Consider the following 22,825-nt stretch of genomic DNA (forward strand, 5'->3'; position numbering starts at 1 on the left):
GATCCTCATATACTGTTGTTGTTTTTTACTTACCACACACACACAAAAGCCACATACAATATTGTTCACAAGTCCACAGTCCTCTTCAAGCATTCACAATTACATGTGAGAACTCGGACTGGATAGGGGCAATGGTGTGTGTGTGTGTGTGTGTGTGTGTGTGTTTGTTTGTTTTTGTTTTCTGGCTAGCCACCCCTGTCCAGGAGTGGCTGGTGTGGTGGGGCAGTGCTGTGCAGGCCATTCCACTGTGTTGGCTGTTTCTGCCAATATCCCTGTGCACACTGCCCCTGCCCCTCCTCTCCTGATCTCCACACATTTAGGTCTGCATTGAGATTCTGCATTGAGACCAGCTTGGTGGGTTTCTGGATGAAACATCGGCTCTGGATCCATTCCAGTCCGGCTTGTCATGGGACCGAGACAGCTCTGGTCGCCATAACAGATGATCTCCACAGGCAGCTGGATTGAGGCGGATCAGGGCTGCTGATTCTTCTAGACCTGTCAGCAGCCTTTGACATGGTCAATCACGAACTCCTGGACCACTGCCTTGCCGACGTGGGGATCCAGGGCACAGGCCTTCAATGGCTGCGCTCGTTTCTCTCTGGTCGGGGACAGAGGGTAGTGCTTTGGGGGGAATTGTCATCGCGCCACTCCTTATTGTTGAAGGTCTCAGTCCACAGAGAGGTTAGGCTGGCCTCAACTAGAGCCAGGGCTTTTTCGGCTGTGGCTCCGATCTGGTGGAATGCTCTGTCACAAGAGACTAGGGCCCTGCGGGACTTGACATCTTTCCGCAGGGCCTGCAAGACAGAGCTGTTCCACCAGGCCTTTGGCCAGGGCACAGCCTGACTCCCTCCTTCGGCAATCTTCGCGGAGCGCTGACCCAATGGTTGTCATTGGTTTGATTTGAATTAATTTTATAATGAATGATTTTAGAGTGTTGTGTTGTGTTGTACTGTTGTACTGTTTTATTGCTGTTAGCCGCCCTGAGCCCGGCTTCAGCTGGGGAGGGAGGGCTATAAATAAAATTTAGTGTTGTTGTTGTTGTTGTTGTTACAACTGCATGGTTAGTGTTAAGTTGTGGGTGAACATATCAGACGACACAGCGATTCTTCAAACAGCTCTTGTTTATTCACAGGCCGGAACTGAACTGAACTGAAGGGTTCAGCCAGCCTGCTTATATAGAGCTCCACTAGAACGCAACAGTAACCATTTTCTGTAACTCTCCAATCACTGAACGTCACTTTCAATCCCTTATTTGCATATGTGGACCTGAGTGAAAACTATCTACAGTATCCCCCTGCTGGCCCAGGGTGAGAACTTCAGTACATAACAGTTAGGGTATTCAATAGGGACAAATGAAGGCACTACACTTAGGCAGGAAGAACCAGCTGCACAGATATAAGATGGGGGGGACACCTAGCTTGCCAGTAGTACATGTGAAAAGGATCTAATGGGCCTTAGTGGACCTCAAGCTTAACATGAGTACCTAGAGATGTTGGGGGTTGAACCTGGGACTTTCTGCAAAGCAGATGCTCTCTCACTGAGATATGTTCCTTTTCTCTTCTACATAGTGTTAAGTTGTGGACACAGCGATTCTTCCAAAGCAGCTCTTTATTTGTAAGCTGGAACAGAACTGAACTGAGGAGCTCAGTCAGCCTGCTTATATAGAGCTCCACTAGAATGCAACAGTAACCATTTTCTGTAACTAGCCAATCACTGAATGTCACTTTCGATCCTTCATTTGCATACAAACTATCCAATCACTGAACGTCACTTTCAACCCTTCATTTGCATAACTATCTACAGTATCCCCCTGCTGGCCCAGGGTGAGAACTTCAGTACATAACACATAGGATGCTAACCAAGCTGAACTGAACACATCTCAAAAACCCCTTTTGCAAGAAGGTCTGAACTGGAGCCTGCATGTGGGGACATTGAAGCAGGGCTTTTATACGTGCTCTGATCCACTTCAAGCCATATACAGTCACTCAAAGAGGGATCTGGTTCACACAGAATGGAGGCTGTGCCAATGGACATTCATTTCACTGAGAAGTGCCACCGTATGTAATATATTTTGCATGGGGAAAAAAACCCAAACCCCATACACACCACCATGGGCACCTCATAATGAGAGAAGAGAAGCTGAAACCCAGCAAAATCCTAAAAGGATTCCAAAGAGTCCTGGGAATGAGGCAGAAAAAGGGACGCCTTTTCTGCAGGGAAAGAAAACTTCCAAGAAATTAGAGGTCAGATTTTGGCAAAGCGCTAGTGTAATTAAGCAAGCAGTGCAGTAAATCACAGGCTACATAATGTCTTTTAAATTGGTTTCTAATAGCACATGGCCCTTGTGAAAAGACACTTAGTGCTGGTTATTATTGCTATTGCTAATATTATTAATATTCATAGGATGGCATTCAATTAAGTTTTACTCAGAGTATACTCACTGAAGTTAATGAAGGTGACTAAGATAGGCCCATTAATGTCAATATGTCTACTCTGGGTAAAACTTAGTTGAATGCCACCCATAACACCACCACTGTTGTTGTAAACCATCTATGCGTGACTCTCCTTTAACTCGAGCAGTAGCCGCTGTTGACAGGAATGGGAGGGTTCCATCTTATCTTTTGCTTCAGACAGCCAAATGTTTTAGAACAACCCTGCCCTCCCAAAAAATCTCACCCTCCCCACCCCTAGCATGCAGACTGTGTTGCTTGCAAACATCTTGTCAAAATACTTCTCAGTCATGGCCAGAGTATTTAAGAGATGCTCTCCCTCCATCCTTGCAACAATTACAAAATCCTAAAGAGCAATTTGTTGTTGCCTTTTGTTTCTGTACAGCCTTTCTCCATGATTTTGTTACATTCCATTTTTTAGGAAGATTTCCAACAACAATGACAACTGTACGAATAAATACAATCATCACTAAATAGTGCAGAACATGCCTGCAATGATGTGTCTGGAGATTTTGCTTCCGAGTTCCCATTAGCATGACACCCCATTAACATTATATGAGTCTGATGCATTGCAGTCGGCCTCGCCATAGGATTATTACAGGAAGCTGGATGTTACTAGCTCAGGCAGAGAGAGCTTCAGGCAGGCTTCCATAGCCACATGGAAAACCTGGGAGTGGTGCGGATGGCAGCAGCATTTGGAGACCTCATAGCCCAAGGACACATACCTCAAATTCAATGGGATCTTTAAGTATGTCCATCATTTCATGTGCCCAAATAACATTTGCCCACCAGGGAGTCTGCTATATAGTCTTGCCTCAGATGTTTTTAGCAACTTAAGATCTGCGGAGGCTTTTAGCTTAATGGAGGTTTACACAACCTTTTGCCCTACAGTTTAAATGTCTCCAGCCCTGGTGGGCCTTGTGGTAAGTGAGGGTTTGGGTGTGTGCTGGGAAGGATAAGGATGAAGGAGAGCCTTCATGTATGTAGCAGTAAATGTAAAAATAATGCAGTATCCAAAAAAAATTATAAACGCAGCCTGAATGTTCCAAAGCTTAGCTAGGTTTTGCTTGGTTAGGAGTCAAAACCAACTGCTCTCTGCTGTATAGGACCATTTAAGCTGCCCAGATCTTATAGGCAGATAGCAGACCTCCTCCGTATGAACTTGAAGAATCTGGTGCACTGAATCTCAGTGATTCTCAAAGCTGGGATAGAAATCCATTGGAGAGATCCATTGGGGAGTTGAGGGTATCTGAATGCTACTGGCTGTTGGTGGGGGACAGGGGACAGGTTAGTGGATGGAAATCAGCTGGTGCAAGAAAGTAAAGAAGGTCTAACAGTGGTGCCCAATGTGCTGCACTGCAAGTCCCATCAGCTTCAGTCAGCATAGCCAATGGTCAAGGTGATAGGTAATAGAGACAGTCCAAAGCATAGGGAGGCAGCATGTTAGTTGTCTTTCTGGGTTGAAGGGCAGAACTGCCAATTGGGTTCTACACAAAGGGAAAACACGACTGGCAAAAACTCAGATAACCAATGCTGGGCTTATAAGCCTTGCTAGCGAGCAAACCAGACTTGAAAGAAGACATGCAGAGGAGGGTATCTTTGGGCCTTGCATTTGCATTTGTAATTTTAATACAAATCCACCCAGATACAGATCTTAATTGAAGGCAGAGGTTAGGATAATTTGCAAATATTTCATGATTACTATCGTGACAGGGTTGCCTCCCAAGCAGGCAAGTATCTTGTGGAAATCAGCCTGCAAGAACACAGCATATGCAGGGAAGCAACACACACAGCTGTGCTGGGAAGGGGGGGGAGGAAGACGTTGGCAGGGAGGGAGCCTCGCTTCCTAAGAAGAGCTGTCTCATGTAGGAAGGGGTCTGCACACGCGAACCTCACCCAAGCCCAGCGGTTCCCCACCGTCCCACCCCTTCAGCACAGGGTGGAGCACATCACAAACGGCAGACTTTGAGAAGAACTTCAAAGGTTCTCCCTGGAGGATTTTCCCGTAACAGAATTGAGAAACATGAAAATACCAAGCCCTCTTGTTTTTCTTTACTCACTTAATCAGTCACATTGCTTCCTCAAAGGTTAATTGCTATTTTTTTATGCAACGTACATCCCCTCCCCTCAATATATTTCCAGTTTTGCTTGTCTTTTTTGTTTCCATGCCTACTTGGATTGATTAGGTTGTCATGCTGGAAGGCCAAGAGCACAATTGTGTGCATGTTTACTCAGAAGTAAAGCCTACTGTGCTCAATGGGCCTTATTCATGGGGTACAGCTGGATAGGATTGTTATGGGGATCTACAAAGATTTGCACTCACTGATCACATTATTTGAACTTTTATAAAATTTTAATTTATTTAAATGGTATGTATTGTTCTTTGCAATTAACCTCCAGGCTCTCTCTCTCTCTCTCTCTCTCTCTCTCTCTCTCTCTCTCTCTCTCTCTCTGTGTGTGTGTGTGTGTGAGAGAGAGAGAGAGAGAGAGAGAGACCACATGACAAAAATCTATACACAAGCAATTTGTTCCCAATTGACTCCTATAATAGCTTTTGTGTTGCTCTGCAAAGCCACACACATGAACATTCACTTTAACATGCTTTGCCATGCTAAAATGCTAGCCTTAATTGGGTGTGTTTGAATGAAAGAAATGGTGTTTTTAGCTCCTGTAAGATACAGCACAAGACAACTGTATACGCAACCAAGTCTTCACAAAAGTACAGCTCTTTGAAATGCTCAGTGAACTAGATGGGAATTAAATTTATAGACATTCTATTCCTTCATTAATTCAGAGATCAATCCTGGTTATGGGGAGCCAGTGAATGTTACACTGACTTAATTTAAGCCAGAGTAAAGTATGCCAGATCCAAACCCTGTTTTAAGGGTACATGCCAGCTGAGCTGGTTCCAGTCTGGCATAATGAAAAGAAACCATGACAACAGAGATCCATCTCTGCCAGCATTGCCACAGGAATGGTGCTCACAAAGGGGAGAATTCCCAAGCACCATTCTAGGTAGCTCATGGGAAGAGGCTCTCAACCGCCAGCCCAGGAATGCAAACTAAGAGAGAACATGTGGTGTCCCTAGCAATGCTCAATTCATCAGCCTATCAGCACAGGTCGCACATTGTGCACTCCAGGCATGCGTACCACACACTTTACCAATCACATAGCCATGAGCACCAACAGCATGGCACAGAACAACCAGGTAAAACAAATACACGTGGAGCACACCAGCACATCCCACACTCCATATGCTGGGGAAATGCCTGTGGATATTTTATTGAAAGCACCCTATGAAATACACACAGCAAAGGCAGCCATCAGACAACAAACAGACACCCCTCCCCAAACCCCAAAACAAGCCCACCTGCAGCAGGGATGATCCCGGACATTGGCAGCAGGCACTGTCTCCTTGTCTTTAGGGAGGGACAAATCTATAAATTTTAGTTGCTCACGTTTTCAGCCTGAAGTTCTCCCCATTTGCAATTTTAAAAAGGAAATCCACATGAACATTCACATTTCTCCTAATGTATGCCTATTTGCATGTTTGGCATAATATAAAAAATTCTGCAATTATTTCCCACTAAAATAAGACCATTATTTACATTATTTATAAATATATATAGACATTATAGACATTCCCCCCCTCCCAGTATATACTTCATTGTATAACCATTTTGGTTGGAGAACCAGATCGCAAAATTCAGAGATGTGTCAATTCTGAAAGATAGCTGCATTTCAGTTTGCATATTGGCTCCATGAGGGCAAATCAGGTGGGTTCCCATTAAAATGCTAACTGACCCAATTTCTCCCCCACCTCTACCTTCTCCTCTCTGTCTCTTCTACTCTCAGCAAAGTGCTTTCTGACAGAAGGGGAAATATCACCCTGTGGATGGGGCAAATGTTAATGAGGCCCCCAACACTTCTCCAAAACAGGCATGAGTTGAGGTGAAACGCTTCACAAAAAGTGGCCCCTGTTTCAGCTAAGCCCTCGATAGGCTATACCTCCCATTACTGAAGAATACTGTATTTGAAACCTGGAATTCAACGTATGCCCAACCCCATCTGTCACTCAGGCACTGGCAATGTCTACCGCTGCATATTAAACCGTTGCACACAAACACAGTCAAAAGGAGAAATGTATGCTGTTCCTTATGTGAGCCAGTGTTTGCAAAAGTTGAATCTGAAGGAGGGGGAAAGGCTTGTAAAGGCATGAAGCATATTTTCAAAGCTGGCAGGCTTGCCAAATACTTTTTTGCCAAATACACAGCAACCACTTAACGGATGTAGAGAGGGGGAGGGGGAACCTCAGTCCTGAGGGCCAAATTCAAATCACTATCTGGCCCTCGGGATTCTCATCAGGTCACACACATGTCCAAGTCACGGCCCTCATCCTGCTTTGCACCCTCTTTACTGGGTTCAAAATTGTCTTTGAAACTCTGATTATGCTTCTCACTTGCATGGATGGAGGATAGAGAGGGTATTTGTGCTAGCCGAATGTATGAAGGTACAAGTCACATTCATTGCTCTGCCCACATTTGCCTCTAGCTCTGCCATCAAATGGAACGTAGCCCTCAGAATGTAGCCACATCCTGAAAAAGTTCACCTGCTCTAGTTGCAGGGTGAGAAGCCCTTGGAAATTGTGTTTGCCTTGTCTCTGGCGGAACTAATACTCCAGGGAGGAGTTTTGTTGATTACTCCCTCCAGGTGCTTCTACCTCCCCACACCTAATAGCACTCTGGAACCATGTTTACAGGAGCACTCCTGTCCCTCCTGTGAGGCAATTGCCTCTCCCTGGTAGTGCTTTGCAACGACAAAAGACCCGTCAGGCTTCATTTCAACAGTGTAACTTGTAGTTTGCCCCTCAAATGTTAAGGCTTCACAGCCATGATCAAGCCTAGAAGAAGCTGGACTTGAAAAAGCTGGCTAAATCGGTTCTTCTTACCAAAGAATTATGTTCCCATAGAGCCCTATTTTTAACCAGTCTTTTTTATTTTCAGTTCTTTATTTTCCACTAGCTTGAGCAAACTTCTCCAACCCGGTGCCCTCCTGATGCTTTGGAACACAATGCCCATCATCCCTGACCACTGGCCTGTCTGAGGCAGGAGTCCAAAACAGGAGAGAAAAACAGTCTTGTCATTCAACGGAAGGGGTGATCCATGTGCTACTGATCTGTCAAATATGTTGTTTCTGCAGAGGTTTTACCTATTCTGCACCCCCCATACACACACCTGCCACAAATCTCTGTCCCTGTGAACATAAAGACTGCATTCTTATTACACACTGATGTGGCTTCATTACTTTGGGTTTTATGCCGTTCTCCTTGGCAGCAATAATAACTGATTCCTGTGTGTTCCACTAAAGGAGCCACGTGATGCTGATTCTCTCATGCACTGCCATGGAAATGGGAATGGAAATAGCTCAGGTGACCATGTGAGGTGGACCCCTGCCAAGCAATTGCATTTAACAAGAGCTGGAGATAAAGGGAGCACGTGGACCGCTCAAAGAACTCCAAAGACATGCATTCACAGGCACCCACACACACATAGACAGCCTTCCTCCACCCCTTCAACAGCCCTTTTCATATACTACAGTTTTCCTCACTTTTTTTTTTAAAAAAAAACATTATTCATCTCCGTCAGCATGTTTGAACCAACAGCCAGATTGGGCAATCCTTCCTAGAAGATTAAAATACCACTGAGGCCAGATTTCTATGATGCAGGAGTTCTCACACTTTGTCACAGCATGCCTCCCTAGCCTAAACCTCCTCACAAGTAAATCAAGGTGCTTTCACATTTCACAGGGCAACCTTCCCCAAAGAGGCTCACCTGGTGCTTTTGTTACATAGTTTTAGGTGACAGGCAAACACATTTCTCTTCTCCCAGCCTCTGGCTAATTAAGCCTTTTAAATTTAGCCTTTTAAATTTTCTTTTTGGGGGGAGGGGCCTGACATACACTTACTACAATACCATATAGCATGAAACTTACCTGAATTTTGATGTGTGCTTACATAATGCCCCCAAAAGAATCTTCTTTGCTATTATTCTTAATTACTGTAATTTACACAGATCCCTTCTTCAGTTATCTAACACTGTTTCTATGCTGGAAACTGCAAAGGGAGCTATGCAACGTCAGACACAGGCCACAACAAACCAGTCCAATTAAACAATCATGTTGCGTTTGGTTACTCCTATCGTATATAGATCTGTATTTAGCTCCAGCTTATTACAATATAGATTGGTGGACCTGATGGCAACATAATCTAGGTAAGTAGATACCTGCTTCCTGATAGGGATCTGGGAGTCCTAAATTTAGGAATTTGGAGATGGAGTCCCTGTGTCTGCTCATACTGATGCAAGGCTGCCTCAGGTAAAAAGGGTGTTGTCATACACTTTGCATGACCTATGGATCAAAAGACAGTTGCCGCACATTTTGTGACCCATTAAGTATACTACCTTGTAGCCTGAAAAACTGGCTTGCTTGATTTTGTGATAACTCTGTAAGAAATGGCTGGTTGTCATTTTTCTATGCACTGAACGGACTTTTCTGAATAAACACAATTAGTTAGGTTCTTGTAAAAAAGCTACAGCAGGGATGGGCTCCCTTTTTTATTACTGTTTATGAGTATTATAATTTCAGATGTTTAACCCTAACACTTCCTCCCCAAGGGGAACCCAGGACTGCTCACAGCAGTAAAATTACATGAAATTATTCAAAACATTATGACAGCAGTTAAAACCAGTGGAATAAAAACTTCATAAAACTGTCAGCCAAAAAGCCTGGACACATTTTTCAGAAAGTATTTACATATTTCAAGAATGCAGGTAAATAGATCTCTGCATGCTCAGAAATCTGCACAAAGTTCTGAGCAGTTGTCGAGGAGGGCGCACAATGCCTTTTGCACACCCTCCAGTCCCCTATTAGCGCACACTCAGACACAACCCCTTTCACGCTCACACACTCATCATAGACACAGATTCTAGAGCCTCTGGGAAAGAACCAATAAGCAGAATTCTGCTTACAGAAAGGATGCTCAAGGTCACTATTAACCGATTCCTCATCCTCCTGCATCCCTGGTCTAGGGTATAAAACTGCCCACATAGCGTCAGTTGCTTATATCATTGTGGGAGAACAAACCCCCAGGAACACAAGCAGAAGGTTCGATCCTAAAGGACTCCTCCCTGCTCAGCAAATGTCCTTCCATGAAGGAAGGTAGTAGGGTTTAAAAATAAAAAATATGCAGCTGTGTTGAACTACCTCCTATGCCAGTTTGGGGGTTTGGAGGCTTCCTTAAACCTCTGGAACAGATTTTTGGGAAGTGTGGGGGTTGGGGGAGTCAGCTAAAATCATTTCCTGCCCTACCATTTGCACGAACCTTCAATTATGGAAGGATTAATTCTGTGCATGGAGGAGCACCATAGGATCTAGCTGTTTGTGTGGGTGGGCATGCACAAATGCTCCCATATGGAGGGAAGCTTGCTTGGTCAAGTAGTCTATATGGACCAGGGGGGTGGGAATCCAGCTAACTAGGCATTCAATTAACTGATCTTATATTCAGGGGGGGAGCAGGAGGGAGAAGAGGGAGGGAATCATTTATTTATGCTGTTCATGTTAGGGCCATCATTTATTCATACTGTTGATATAGTTCTTTCATCAGCTTCATATCACAGTTGATCATACATCCAAACAGTGCCTGGGTCTAAGCACCACCATCACCACCAAAAAGGAAAAAAAGAAAAACGGAGCCAAAAATCCGCAGCACTTTAAATGTTGCTTTTCAACACACACTGTGCAAAGGTGCGTATGTTAGGCCAACAAACACATCCACACACATATACACAAAGTGGCAGTTCAATGCTTCTGGGACAGGAAAAGAAAAGGAAAAAAACCATGTATAATTCAGTATTCTCGTCTCTCTGCAGGCTTTATATAGCAATTTAACTAAAGGCAAAGGGGCTTTCCGAGTGAACTGAAATGGAATGAAAGAAAAGCCAGCCATGGAATTGTAAGGAGGGAATGTTCCTTCTTGCAGCCATCTAGTCTAACCTCCTGCACCAAAGTGTCATGAGGAAAAGTGCAAGCAAAGTCCACCCAGATGTCCTGCGTTCTACAGCCATGATTTTATAAACATGGTTTCAGACAGTGTTTGCAGTTGTTGTTGTTGTTGTTGTTTAGTCATTTAGTCGTGTCCAACTCTTCGTGACCCCATGGACCAGAGCATGCCAGGCACTCGTCTTCCACTGCCTCCCACAGTTTGGTCAAACTCATGTTTGTAGCTTCGAGAACACTGTCCAACCATCTCGTCTTCTGTCGTCTCCTTGTGCCCTCCATCTTTCCCAACATCAGGGTCTTTTCCAGGGAGTCTTCTCTTCTCATGAGGTGGCCAAAGTATTGGAGCCTCAGCTTCACGATCTGTCCTTCCAGTGAGCACTCAGGGCTGATTTCCTTAAGAATGGATAGGTTTGATCTTCTTGCAGTCCATGGCACTCTCAAGAGTCTCCTCCAGCACCATAATTCAAAAGCATCAATTCTTCGGCGATCAGCCTTCTTTATGGTCCAGCTCTCACTTCCATACATCACTACTGGGAAAACCATAGCCTTTACTATACAGGCCTTTCTTGGCAAGGTGATGTCTCTGCTTAAGTGCATGCAGTACAGTATTTCTAATATATTGATGCATGCCACTCCAGTTTCTGAGTGGTGAGAGATTCCAGGTTTTCCAGGCGCTTACCCAGGGTTTGTGTCTCCTTCAGAATGAGGGGCGAGGAGACTGCGGTGCCTCTATGATAAATGGTTTATCCACACATATATGATCCTATGATAGAGAACGTGCCGAGCATTCACATCCCCAAAGGGTCTTGCTTCTCCTGTAGCCACAGCCTTGGATTCAGACAGAAATCAAGCACTGCTCAGTCTCTTCTGTTTTCCCAGCCTGCTGCTTCCAGCTTCTAGCTCCCATAACTCAATTCTCCACTCTGGCCTTTGTCTGTCTGTGAGTTGAGAGAAGGGAACCCACCCACAGCACTGAACCACTTCCTTTGTTACCTTAATGACCCATACTTATAAGGTTGTGTTCTTTGTTGTATATTTTGTTAGTGTAAACTGCCTTGTGCATAGTAATATAGAAAAGAGGTATACAAGTTAAAAGTGAAATGAAATACTTAGGCTGTTACCTCACAAGGAAGCTAGCCTAGCTATTCCAGGAATTTGAATCCTTGCTTAGATTTTAACATTTTCTGGTTCCAGGAATTAGAAGGCTATTGGCATGCAGCCTACTCCTCCCTTCCCAAACTCATAACAATATATTTTATACTGTGTAGGTTCATTCATACTGATTTCAACTAGCATGTCATGAAACAAAGATACAGGGTCGCTGCCCCCCAACACCAGCATCACTGCTGCTTGCTTGGGACAGCACTGGGGCAGGGTGAGGAGGCAGAGCTTCACTATCAGCAGGGTGGCTCCACCCCCACCCCTCTACTAAGGCTTACAGCCTATTTGACTTTAATTATGCCCAGTCACTGTGGCAGTCTAACTCATAACCCCCATCCTGAATGCACTTATAACTAAGGCACTGAACTAGCTTTCAAATTATGGTGATGCCAAACCGCCAATTATCATGGTGACATGTTCATACACAACAATCAAGTGAAAACTAAGTAATGTAAGCTAGGTGGAAAGATGTTCAGCCTAGATACTGAACATTACATTTTAGACTGAGGCAGCAGACAACCAAAGGTATGGCAGGTACAATTAAGTAGATGTAAATAAGTACCACAGATAAGAAGTGCACAAGTTAGAGAACATAGATACCTGTACACACTGCTATTTTTCTAGAAAAAGAGGTGCCAGAACTCACCACCTCCCTTGTTCTCCTATAATGGCAATGGCACCCACCTGAGAGGTGCCAGAATTGTGTTCTGGAGAGTTCCAGCTGAAAAAAAACTCCTGTGCTGTACATCTTAGAAGGCCTAAGTGCTTACATTGCATTTATTATGGGACTGATCAGTGCTGCTTTTCATACAGGAAGGCTGCTAGGAAGTCATTTGCACAGGGCTCCCTCAACTAGATTTTACTCTTTGATCTATATCTGTTGCTGGTCAAGCAAATCAATATACCGGTAATCCTAGAACTGGCCATGTTTGCATCATGCAGGCTCAGTTGAACCCAGACTGCAGACAACAAGTTAGAAAGATGCCTCCAAGATGCCTCTGTGATATTTTGGGTGATGTTACGTACTTTAACAATGATGCTCTAATGGTATCTAAACTTATGCAGTTATTGGTCCATAAGAGTCAGCCATCATTACATACAATTGAGTTGATACAGGGGAAATGGAATGTGTGGTTTGGTTATGCTTTAAACTTACGCGATGCTAGGCTTCTCCCAATCAGATACATAATCTCTATAAATATAAAATTCATATTTTAAAATACAGGCCTGTCTAAACTCAAGCTACCAAAGATGGTGGGGAATGGTGGTGGATGCAGGGAGAGATAGTGGTTCTCTAGTAGACAAAGTAAGGCTGAAATCTTCATGTAGCCTGCCAGCGCTTTTCTCCAAACCATGCAGTCCCAGGCTGCTTCTAACCCACTTCTAGCTGAATTTCTACTTAACTAATTCTTGCATAAGTAAAAATGTGCATAATCAGATCTGACAACTACATGTTTGTTCATTTAATCATCACCCGTGACCTGACGTTTCAGAAGTTTAGGTTGCAAAGCAACATACAATGCAGAAAGTGCATTCCGGTGGACTGTACATGCCAACAACTGCTGCAGCTTTGTGTGTTTTATGAGGCCTGTGCAGGTCGCCTGCTGCTCTCAGGGATAGTGGAAGATGCAGGTACGGATGCTGTTTCCCAGTGTTGAACTACAATTCAGTTGCCACTCTGGCTGGTGTTTGTAAACAGAATGGGAGGCACCATCCTGTCCTTCATCTCAGGCAGCGGAATGTCTTGGGTTAGCCTGCTGATATCCAGTTTCTGCACCTTCCTCTGCTCAGGACTTGTGCTAGCTGTCTCTGTAGCTGGCACATATGCATCTCTATGCTGACAGCATTGTGGAAGGAGACCAGAGAAAGTACATATCCCATTCCAGGACAAGAAGATTGCAAGGTTCACCACCACCACCACCACTTGCGGTATTTCTAATGTAGACTCTCCTCTATGAGCAACTCTCCTAGGAATCTCGGGCTTTTTAGTTTAGAACAAAGGCAAGTAAGGGGGCATATGATAGAGGTGTATAGGATATTTGCATGCTGTAGAGAAATTGGATATGTAGAAGCTTCTCTCTTTCTCTCTCACCAGAATGCTGGAGGATTCAGGACAGATAAAATAAAGTATTCTTCATGCAGTGCATAAACTACGGAAGCTGGTACCACAACATGGAGTGATGGCCATCAACTCAGATGGTTTTTAAAAAGAGAATTAGGCAACTTCGTGGAAGATAAGGCTATCTGGTTGGCTATTATGGGAGCAAGCTGCTAGATGGGCCATTGACCTGACACAGCAGGGGCTCTTACGTTCTTATGAATTTTAAGTGTTTAATTTAAGGTTATTTTTTAAAATACTGTTTAATCAATAGCTCGTGGCAACAACCTATCCATTACAAACAGTACTTTTCTTTTGCTGATGTTGCTTTTAAGCATTTCAAACATTTGCACAATCATGAGTGAAAGAGGCTTTCACAACATCATCATTGGCAAATTGTATTTGCACATGTCTGAGGAAGATACCAGTAAGCAGCAGTGTGCCAGGTCATATTGTTCCTTGAGGCTGCAAATCATCCTCCCTCCCTTGTGGATCAAAACAACCGCATGAAGAACTGCAGAGCTAAGAGCACCAAAGAAACATCATCAAGGACAGGAGCACTTTTATTTTCAGCAACGGCCTTTCTGTCTGCTTACGACCCCAGCTGCAAGTACACTGTGTACTTCACAGGGTTGCTTTCAGGATTACTATGAAGAACTCAAGAGCCCGAGCCAAAGTGAGAGAGATGCAAACATTCATTCTGGCTGAAAGGGACAGGATGCACCATGATCCTGCCACCTGATGTACGAGGACACGCAGAAGATGTGCAGGATCCTGCGCAGAACTGTAAAATGCAGGCACCTCTGAAAGGCAAACACAGAGCAGGAAAGTCACATTGGGAGACACTGATGCCAGAGGCATGCCAGAGGGAGGGCAGGCACAATTGTTTTGTCACACCATGCCTTTTTGGGTATTAAAAGTTTTGTTTCTTTCATTACTGATTTGGAAGCAGTCCACACATTTTTGTTACTTTTGTTTGTTTGTTTTCTATCAATTTCAATGGGAGACCCAGAAAGTGCTCTTCTCGTCTGTCACTGTTTTTCATCCAAATGGCATGGGGTTTTCTGGTACTCTACTCCCCCGCTGCCCAAGGATTAGACTTGTGACATTTCAGGACAAAGGGCCCCCATTTATGAGAAACTAAAAGGCATACAACACAGCCTAACAGGGACAGCCAACATGACATGGTGCCTCCAGGTGTTGTTCAGACTACAAGTGCCCCAGGGAGCATAGCCAACGGTCAGGAATGGGAGGGTAGTCCAACAACATCTGGAGAGTAGCATGTTGGCTACGCCTGTCCTAACTGCCATGTGAATGAAGCAGAACTACTAAGTGGCACAGCAAAGGAGTAACCAGGTAGACAGATGGATGCTAATCTTAAGAAGCAAGGTGGAGGAATTTAGGTGCCAGGTAGTCTGAAGCCATAGGAGAGAAACTGAACTGATTTTGTGTGTAGGAAACACCAAAGGGAACCACCAGACAGCAAGATAAACAGCTCAAGGAAAGTAAATCACGTGTCAGTCACTTTCATAAACTCCCTCCCCTTGCTTGCCTTTCACCACCATGACTGGAGAGTTCTCTGTGGGCAATGAGGGCAAAAGGCCTATTGCATTGTTGGAGACCTGTTGCAAAGATGTTGCGTCGGTACAGAATGGTCAGGTTGGATTATGCCTGCTGCCTCTTCACCCCCTCCCAGTAACCTTTCTGTGAACTGTATCGGCACCCAATTTAGGGCGCTGCGGGTGATGTGACCCAGAAGTAAAGCATCAAGCTGGAGAGTCAGAGAAACGTTTGAGAGCAATGTCTGAGTTCTGTTTGAATCCAAGGCTGTGGCTATCAGAGAAACAAGACCTTTGGGGGTTTTAATTCTGTGAACCCCTCCATTGTAGGCTCAGGTTGTATGTATGTATAAATAAACTATGTCTCATAAAGGCACCATAGTGCCTCATTTCCAAAAGGAAACATGAATCCAGGATAAGCACCCAGAACCCCTGGAATCTTGCATCGCTCGGGGATTGGGGTGGTGTGCAACAATATGAATAGAAGATTCACTCAAAAGTCATTAATTTGTAGTGCCTTTTCATTTTTACAAGTAAAATAAATGAGATTCGTTTGCTTAATTTTCCATTCATTAAATGAATGTACATTGCTGTTTATTAGTGCACCTTGCACCTCTAGTCCACACCTTGGTTCTAGTAATAGTAGTTATGGGCAGAATTGCACTGTCAGTAGAATGTAGGCCAGGTGCAGTCTTTGGCCCACTCCCAGAAGATACCTAAGCATTATTAAAATCTCTTCTGTCTCCATCTTAAAACCACACCAAGATGTATTATGCAGCAGCACAGAGCCAGTTTTGTGATCCTGACTCTGATCCTCATTATGCTACTCATATCGCTTTCAGGTTGGGAAAGGGCACGTAAACAAGTACAGAACAGCTCCGGTCCTCCATGTTTTCAAAATAAGAACAGATCATTTATTTTTTAAAATCCACTTTGATGAGATTGCATCCACTTCAAGAAGCAGAAAAGTACACAGCCACTGGATTGCAGAAAGGGGGGGGGGAGAGCCATGCTTATCTGAATGCTGGATTTCAGGCAAAATGGCTGTTTTCTATGTTACGTACTACATTGGTTTGATTCACGCGTTTAATAAAGAGCTGCATCAGAGGCAAAAATGCCTTCTTCCTGTTGTGTAAGAGAGTGAGCTCACAAACCTTCATTGATTTTGCTGATTAAAACAAAGTCTGTGCCATTGACTCAAACAGCAGTAGAGTAAAGCCCGATGAAATCACGCAGGGGCTTTTCATTGATTTAATTGAGCAGTGGCTCAGGGCAGAACGTTAAGCTCACTTTTTCATTTTTTGTTTCTGTTAACGATGTGAAAACAGTGGCATGTATAGCAGTGCTACAGAAATTATTTCAAAGCTACTCCATGCTGACTCAATTGCTTTCTCTTTACTGTTGTCAACTGCTTGTGTTGTGAGTTTTAACAATAGGTTTGTACATAGCAGCTGTGTCCTCCAACTGCTTACCAGCAGCAGCACTCTGCACCTGCTGCTTGAGGCAGCTGCCTCATTCTACCTAATGGTAGGGCCAGGCCTGATTATCTTGTTTGTTATGGGGAAACAAGAAGCGTTGGAAGATTGTGTGTCCTGCTGCTATGTGGCAATGCAACAGCTGCTGTGGACACTCTCACAGAAAAGAGAAAGGAGAAGCTTGCAGTTCAGTATTTAACACTGAGAAGCAGTCCATTAAATCTTGAATATATTTGTAGAAGCAACACATGACGTAAAGATCTCCAACCATTTTCTGGCTGTCAGCATCTGGTACAGTTGTGCTCTGAAGTCATGAGGGATGTGAGCACGGGTTTCTAGACTAGCTGGGCCATTGGCCTGATCCAACAGGCTCTTCTTATGTCTTACATAAATGCCAATGAATGTGTCAGGGGCAGAGATGGGTTCATCATACCATCAGTATTGGGGATGAGCCTGCCACCCTATTGCTAATCCTGTTCTTTCTGCCAGTGCAAAATGAAAGTAAACATTGAGGGATCATTATATATGCCCACTGGTATGCAGCATTCAGCAACTACATTATAAAATACAAACAGCCACAGAAATATTGGCATTTTCTTGCCTCTCCTTTGCTCATTCCAGATCAAGCAAATGTCAATAGAGGCAACTTCCTGTCTTTGTATATAAGAGAAGGGGAGATGCTACAGCTCTTTCTCTCTCTGTTTACCACATATCACCATCCACTCTTCTACAGCCTAGCGCTTCTGAAATTACAATTTTATCATAGATGGTTAGATCTATAGCCAATGTAAAAGGTGCTTACTGATAACAGTTTCGTATTTTTCAGTTACTTTTTCAGTGTCAGGGCAAACTTGATTTTGCATTCATTTAAGTCAGTCCTACAGTCTTGAAAACCTTCCCTTCACAAACAAATGCTAAGCAAACACTTCTGTTGCAAATTTCAGATCTTTCTATTTATTGCATTGTTTTGATAGGAGCCCAGGGTCAAATCTGATATTTTTCCATTCCGAGTATAATTACCTTTTTCTTTTCTTTCTTTACAGCTATATGAAACACTTTGCAACCATCATTCCACTTTGCAACAATCGTTGAACCCCAAACCACACATAGGGAGGGAGCTCTGTGCAACTTCCCCTCACGGTCAACCTTTTACAAAAGTAAGCAAGCCAAGAGCAGCCTCGATCACATGCGAAAGATGAGAAGTTGGAGGAGGCATGTGTTATTTCTCTACCAGCTGCTTTCAACTCTCAAAATTGGCCTTAGTGTTTCCCACTCCAAAGAAAAAGGGTATATTGCACATACTTTTTCCCCCTTCATGGGCAGAAAAGCAGCTTCAAGGCGATTGATTTAAGAGGGAAATGATTGGTAGGGAAAGGATTAAGCACCTCCTCCCCACCTCCCCTCCTCCTTCTGGACTTGACTGCAGTTGCCCAGCACCAGCTCTTCTGTATAACATGTAGTTTGCCCTGAACTTTGCAGCTCTGAAGAGTTCCTGTCTGGAACATCTTCATGAAGCCAGTATGCCCGTGTTATTTAACAAACAGAAAACGTTGGGAAATATTTTGGCATATTTATGTCACCATTGCTCAGCTGACATTTTTCAGAGACAGCAGTGGAGAACACATAGTACTTGCGCATAAAACCCATTGATAAAGGGATTTGTTCTGACTGCAGAGGTGACAAATTGTTAACTTTAGCACTATTGAGGGAAATCTTTTACGGCAGATGCCTTGTAGTGGCAGCTGTGGTTAAAGGTTACCTTGATCCTAGAGAATGCCACCTGGTTATGTCATTACATGCTCAATTTGTTTCCGTTTACTTCGGCTGTTTTTTGTGAGTGTGTCTGCATTATAAATTTAAACCACTGACAGTCCTGTTTAATTCTCACAGCTCATAAGCGAGCAATCCTGGTAACTGTAGTTCTGTGAAGACACAAGGGATCTGCAAGAAAGAATCATCAGTGTGTTCACAAAGTTACAATTTGTAGCTCTACAATTCTTAGAGACGTGGCACAATGGCCATGCCAATTCAACCAGTTTTAGACTGATTGGTGTAAGTAAGCCGTAAATGTGGCCCAGAAGGTAGAATTCTGTCCTTCAACCTGTTTGCAAATCCCTCCTGAACCGGCTTGCTGGTGTGGATTAATGGTGAGAGTGTTAGGCTAGGACCTGAGATACCAGGGTTCAAATCTTCATTGGGTCACAAAGCTCACTGGGTGACCTTGGGCCAATCACTGCCTCTTAGCCTAACCTACCTCACAGGGTTGTTGTGGGGATAAAATAAGAAGGGAAGAACCATGTACACCACCTGGAGCTCCTTGGAGAAAAAGCTGGGATAAAAATGCAGTAGAATGGATAAATACATTTTATCTTCAGCTATTGAGAAGCCATCAGGATGTGAACCACAGGCTGTTTTAGCACAGTGGCTTGTGAGCTGCAAAGCAAAAAGTCCCAGCTCAGAATCTCGTCTCTGCTATGAAATCTGGCAACATTAGGCAGCCCACTGTTTCTCAGGACCAACAACCCATTCACAGTGCAAGGAGAAAAATACTGATCTACTGTATATGGCTGCTCTAAGAATAATGGAGGCATGGACAAATGTGAACTGCTTTGAACTTGAAACGTGCTTTATAAATGCCCTTTTAAAATAAAGTTCAGTTCCCTGTATGAATTATTGGATTCATTTTCCGATGCTTGGTGGCAGGGATGGTATTCCCCTGGTCTATGAGCATTCCGTGATATGTGCTGGAGATTTTGTTGCATATTCAAATGGGTGCACATAGGTTGGGGAGGCTGCTGCCACAACGCCACTCCCCCTACACAGATGCATTCATAAAAACCGTTAATGTCTGAAAAAAGGTCTTACATGCTAGCTGCTTTGCAATTAATCTTAATTGTCACAATGTTTAAATATGTTGATAAAACCGTCTTCTGGTCAAACCACTTCTCAGCATTTTCCTGCCACCCTGAAGAATCCTACAGCTATCACCCAGATCTGCATAATATTTTAAAGATTTATATCTTACCAATACAAGTATATAAATCTACAGGTGAGGTTCAGAGTCTCTGTGTTGAGTTAATATACTTTTTGAAAGTCTGCAAACAATTGCTCTTTGGCATGGCCTTTGTTGCCCCCAAAAGTATCCTATCTAGTGTGGGCTCATATGAATTAGCTGTATATTTTTGTTTCATTGCAAAATAGGCTGGCAGATGAGGGATTAAAGGCTTGAAGCACAGCAAGAGCTACTTTTGATCATTTGAAAGCATTCAGATGTTTCCTTGCTCGTTCCAGTTTTATAACGTTGATGCAACTGCCATAAAGCTCTGTGCATGAGAAGCTGATCTAAGACTCCCATCTATTTATTTATTAAGACCATTTCTCTGCCTCCCAGCAACCAAATTCTCTGGGCGGCTTACAATAGTAATAAAAACCTTTTTAAAAAATCAGAAGAACAAAATATAGCCCGCTAGAACAAAATATATAATGCGACACTCAAAAAGGAAAATCTAGCAGCAGAAAATTAAAACAAACTCCTAAGGAAACCTAACAATATTTCAAGGCAGTTTTAAAATATCTTTAAAAGGTTTTAAAGGTAATGAGGTAAGCCTCTCAGCATGAGGTCAGCCTCTCGGGGGAAGCATTTCACAGCAGGGGCACCACAACCAAAAGAGGTCTTCTCCTCAGTGGCCACCTGACACACCTCACTTGGTGAGGTCACCCAGAGAAGGATCTCTGAAGATCTATCAAGGTCTGCATTGCTAGAAGCATTGCTTTAAATAGGAAGCAGCCTTCGGGGGATTTGAAAGTTCAAAGCCATCACTTTGAATCAAGCCCATAAATGGATTGGTAGCCAGTGCAGATGACAGAGCCCTGGTGTTATATGACAGAAATGCCCAGCTTCTTGTACACAATGACCCCAACACCAGTAGTAACAGATGACAGCACAAACATTCTAGCATTACTAAGTTAATTGGCGCATGCTAGCAGTGTTGAAGTGTTCATCTGAACATGTTCAAAAATGAGGATGGAGACAGGGTTGTGTGCACAAGCTCCACCTCATACATTCCTCTGCATGTCAGCCCTGCCCACTCAGTCCTTGACCTTCATGTGTTGGGAAGGCTGCAGGGAGCTTTTACTTGCATTTGCTTAAACACACAATGAGCCCTCTGCATTACTATTATGAACCCTGGTAAGACACAGGAAAGCTGGAGGCAAAGTATATGGGGTCAGATGTGCACAGGGACATGGGGGCGGGACTTGTGTGTCCACCTCGGCCCCCATTCTCACGTAACCCCTGTGTATTCAGGCATATGTGCTGCAGTGAGATAGAAAACTGTTTCTCTGATTAAAGCCTAAGGACAGGGATGAAGAAGCTGTGGCCCTCCAGATGTTGCAGGACTCCAACTCACATCATCCTCAGCCAGCATATCCAATGGTCATGGATGATGGGAGTTGTAGTCCAAGCTGCCCAATGATACCTGGAGGACAACAGGATCTCCAACCTTGCCTTGGGAAACAGAACTGAGCTTCTTGGTAAGTTGCAATGTGGTGCATTCTTCTGGAGTGGAGAAGCTTAAACATTTAACCAACCTCTCTCTTGAGACGTGTGCGCATGTGTGTGTGAGAGAGAGGGTGAGAGAGTGAGAGAGACAGACAGCAGTCTCTGCTGTTGTGTGATGTTAAACATGCCTTATCTCTGGCAGAGATCTGAACTGATTTCAGTTTTGTTTTGTATTTTCTACAGGTATTCACACTTGCCTCTTTTAACTCCGTTTAACATTATCAATATGTGACAGTTCCACCACTGTAGCAACAGGAAGTGCCAGAGAACATTGTGTTCTTGCAGCTGGCTAAATAAAACATGTTGTTGTGAGGGAGCTTCAAAGAATGTAAAGTTTGAAAAGGAAATGAAAAGATGTCTTCTTAATAACAACACAACTGTCATTTCAAGGGAGAATCTAGATGCTATGCTTTGTCCAGCTCATAGGAGAAAGCAAGGTTCTTAAGGGCACGTGTATTTTTCTATTCTCATGTTTCAGATGAACTGGATTTCATTTTTAACAAAATAACAGAATCAAGGAAGCAGGTCAAACAAATGCCATTTGATTGTACTGCTTATATTCAGAAACATCTACATAAAATATATTGTATAACCATATTTCAAGATAAATACAGTCATTATTACAAGAATGAGATCGTACTAAAAACTGGATTCCTTCTGTTCTATAGTTCTGCACATCATCTATTTTAAAATAAAATAAACAAATGCCATCCTCTTCTACTGGATCAGCGTTCAAGTCTAAAGAAAGGTTTTATACTTCCAGTTCAGAGTTTCACTTTCCTTGCTTAGTAAGCATTTAGAGAATTAACTTCCATGAAAACAAAGTAAAAAAAAAAAGAGCCCATGTACTTAGGGCTGGATATTATTTCATTTTTATTCAAAAAGCAGATATGCTGCTTACTGAACAGAAAACATCTAAGTGGTGTACAAAGGACAATCTAAACTATACATTTAAAAATACACATAAAAGAAGACATTAAAACCAAGTTAGCATAAAATTTTAAAATATAAATAAAACCAGCAATATAAAAACAATTATGCATAATAAAACCACATATTAAAATTACATGACTGGGTAGGCTTAGTGAAACAAAAACACTTTTAGGGGGCTCCAAAAACACTGCAGCAAAGGACTCAGCCTGACATTAATGGTTGGAGAATTCCAAAGGATAGGAACTGCCATGTTTAAAGATCAATTCCTTGCAAGCGAAGAATGAACAATATGTGGCATTTGCAGATTGAAGCAGTTGTGGTTAATAACAGCCTTGGCCACCCTGAGACAGCAGAAGTGTTGGTTGGTTGTCCTTGATCTCTCAACAGCTCTTGACATCATTGACCATGGTATTCTTCTGGAGAGGCTCAAGGAGGTGGGAGTTGGAGGCACTATAACACAGCGGTTTTGTCCCTACTTGCAAGGCCACCACCGATGGCTTTCAGACGCTGAGGTCCTAAAAAGCTCCATTCTG

The 22,825-nt window shown here is 43.4% G+C and overlaps 1 long non-coding RNA gene across 2 annotated transcripts in view; it reads right to left on the bottom strand.

Moving 5' to 3' along the window:
• Positions 1-22,825, bottom strand: part of LOC309378493 — a 217,185-nt gene that overhangs the window by 95,864 nt on the left and 98,496 nt on the right. The gene's annotated exons all lie outside the window — the stretch shown is intronic.

This window comes from Podarcis melisellensis (genome assembly GCF_964234715.1).
Source record: "Podarcis melisellensis genome assembly, chromosome: 10".
NCBI classification, from domain to species: Eukaryota; Metazoa; Chordata; class Lepidosauria; order Squamata; family Lacertidae; genus Podarcis; species Podarcis melisellensis.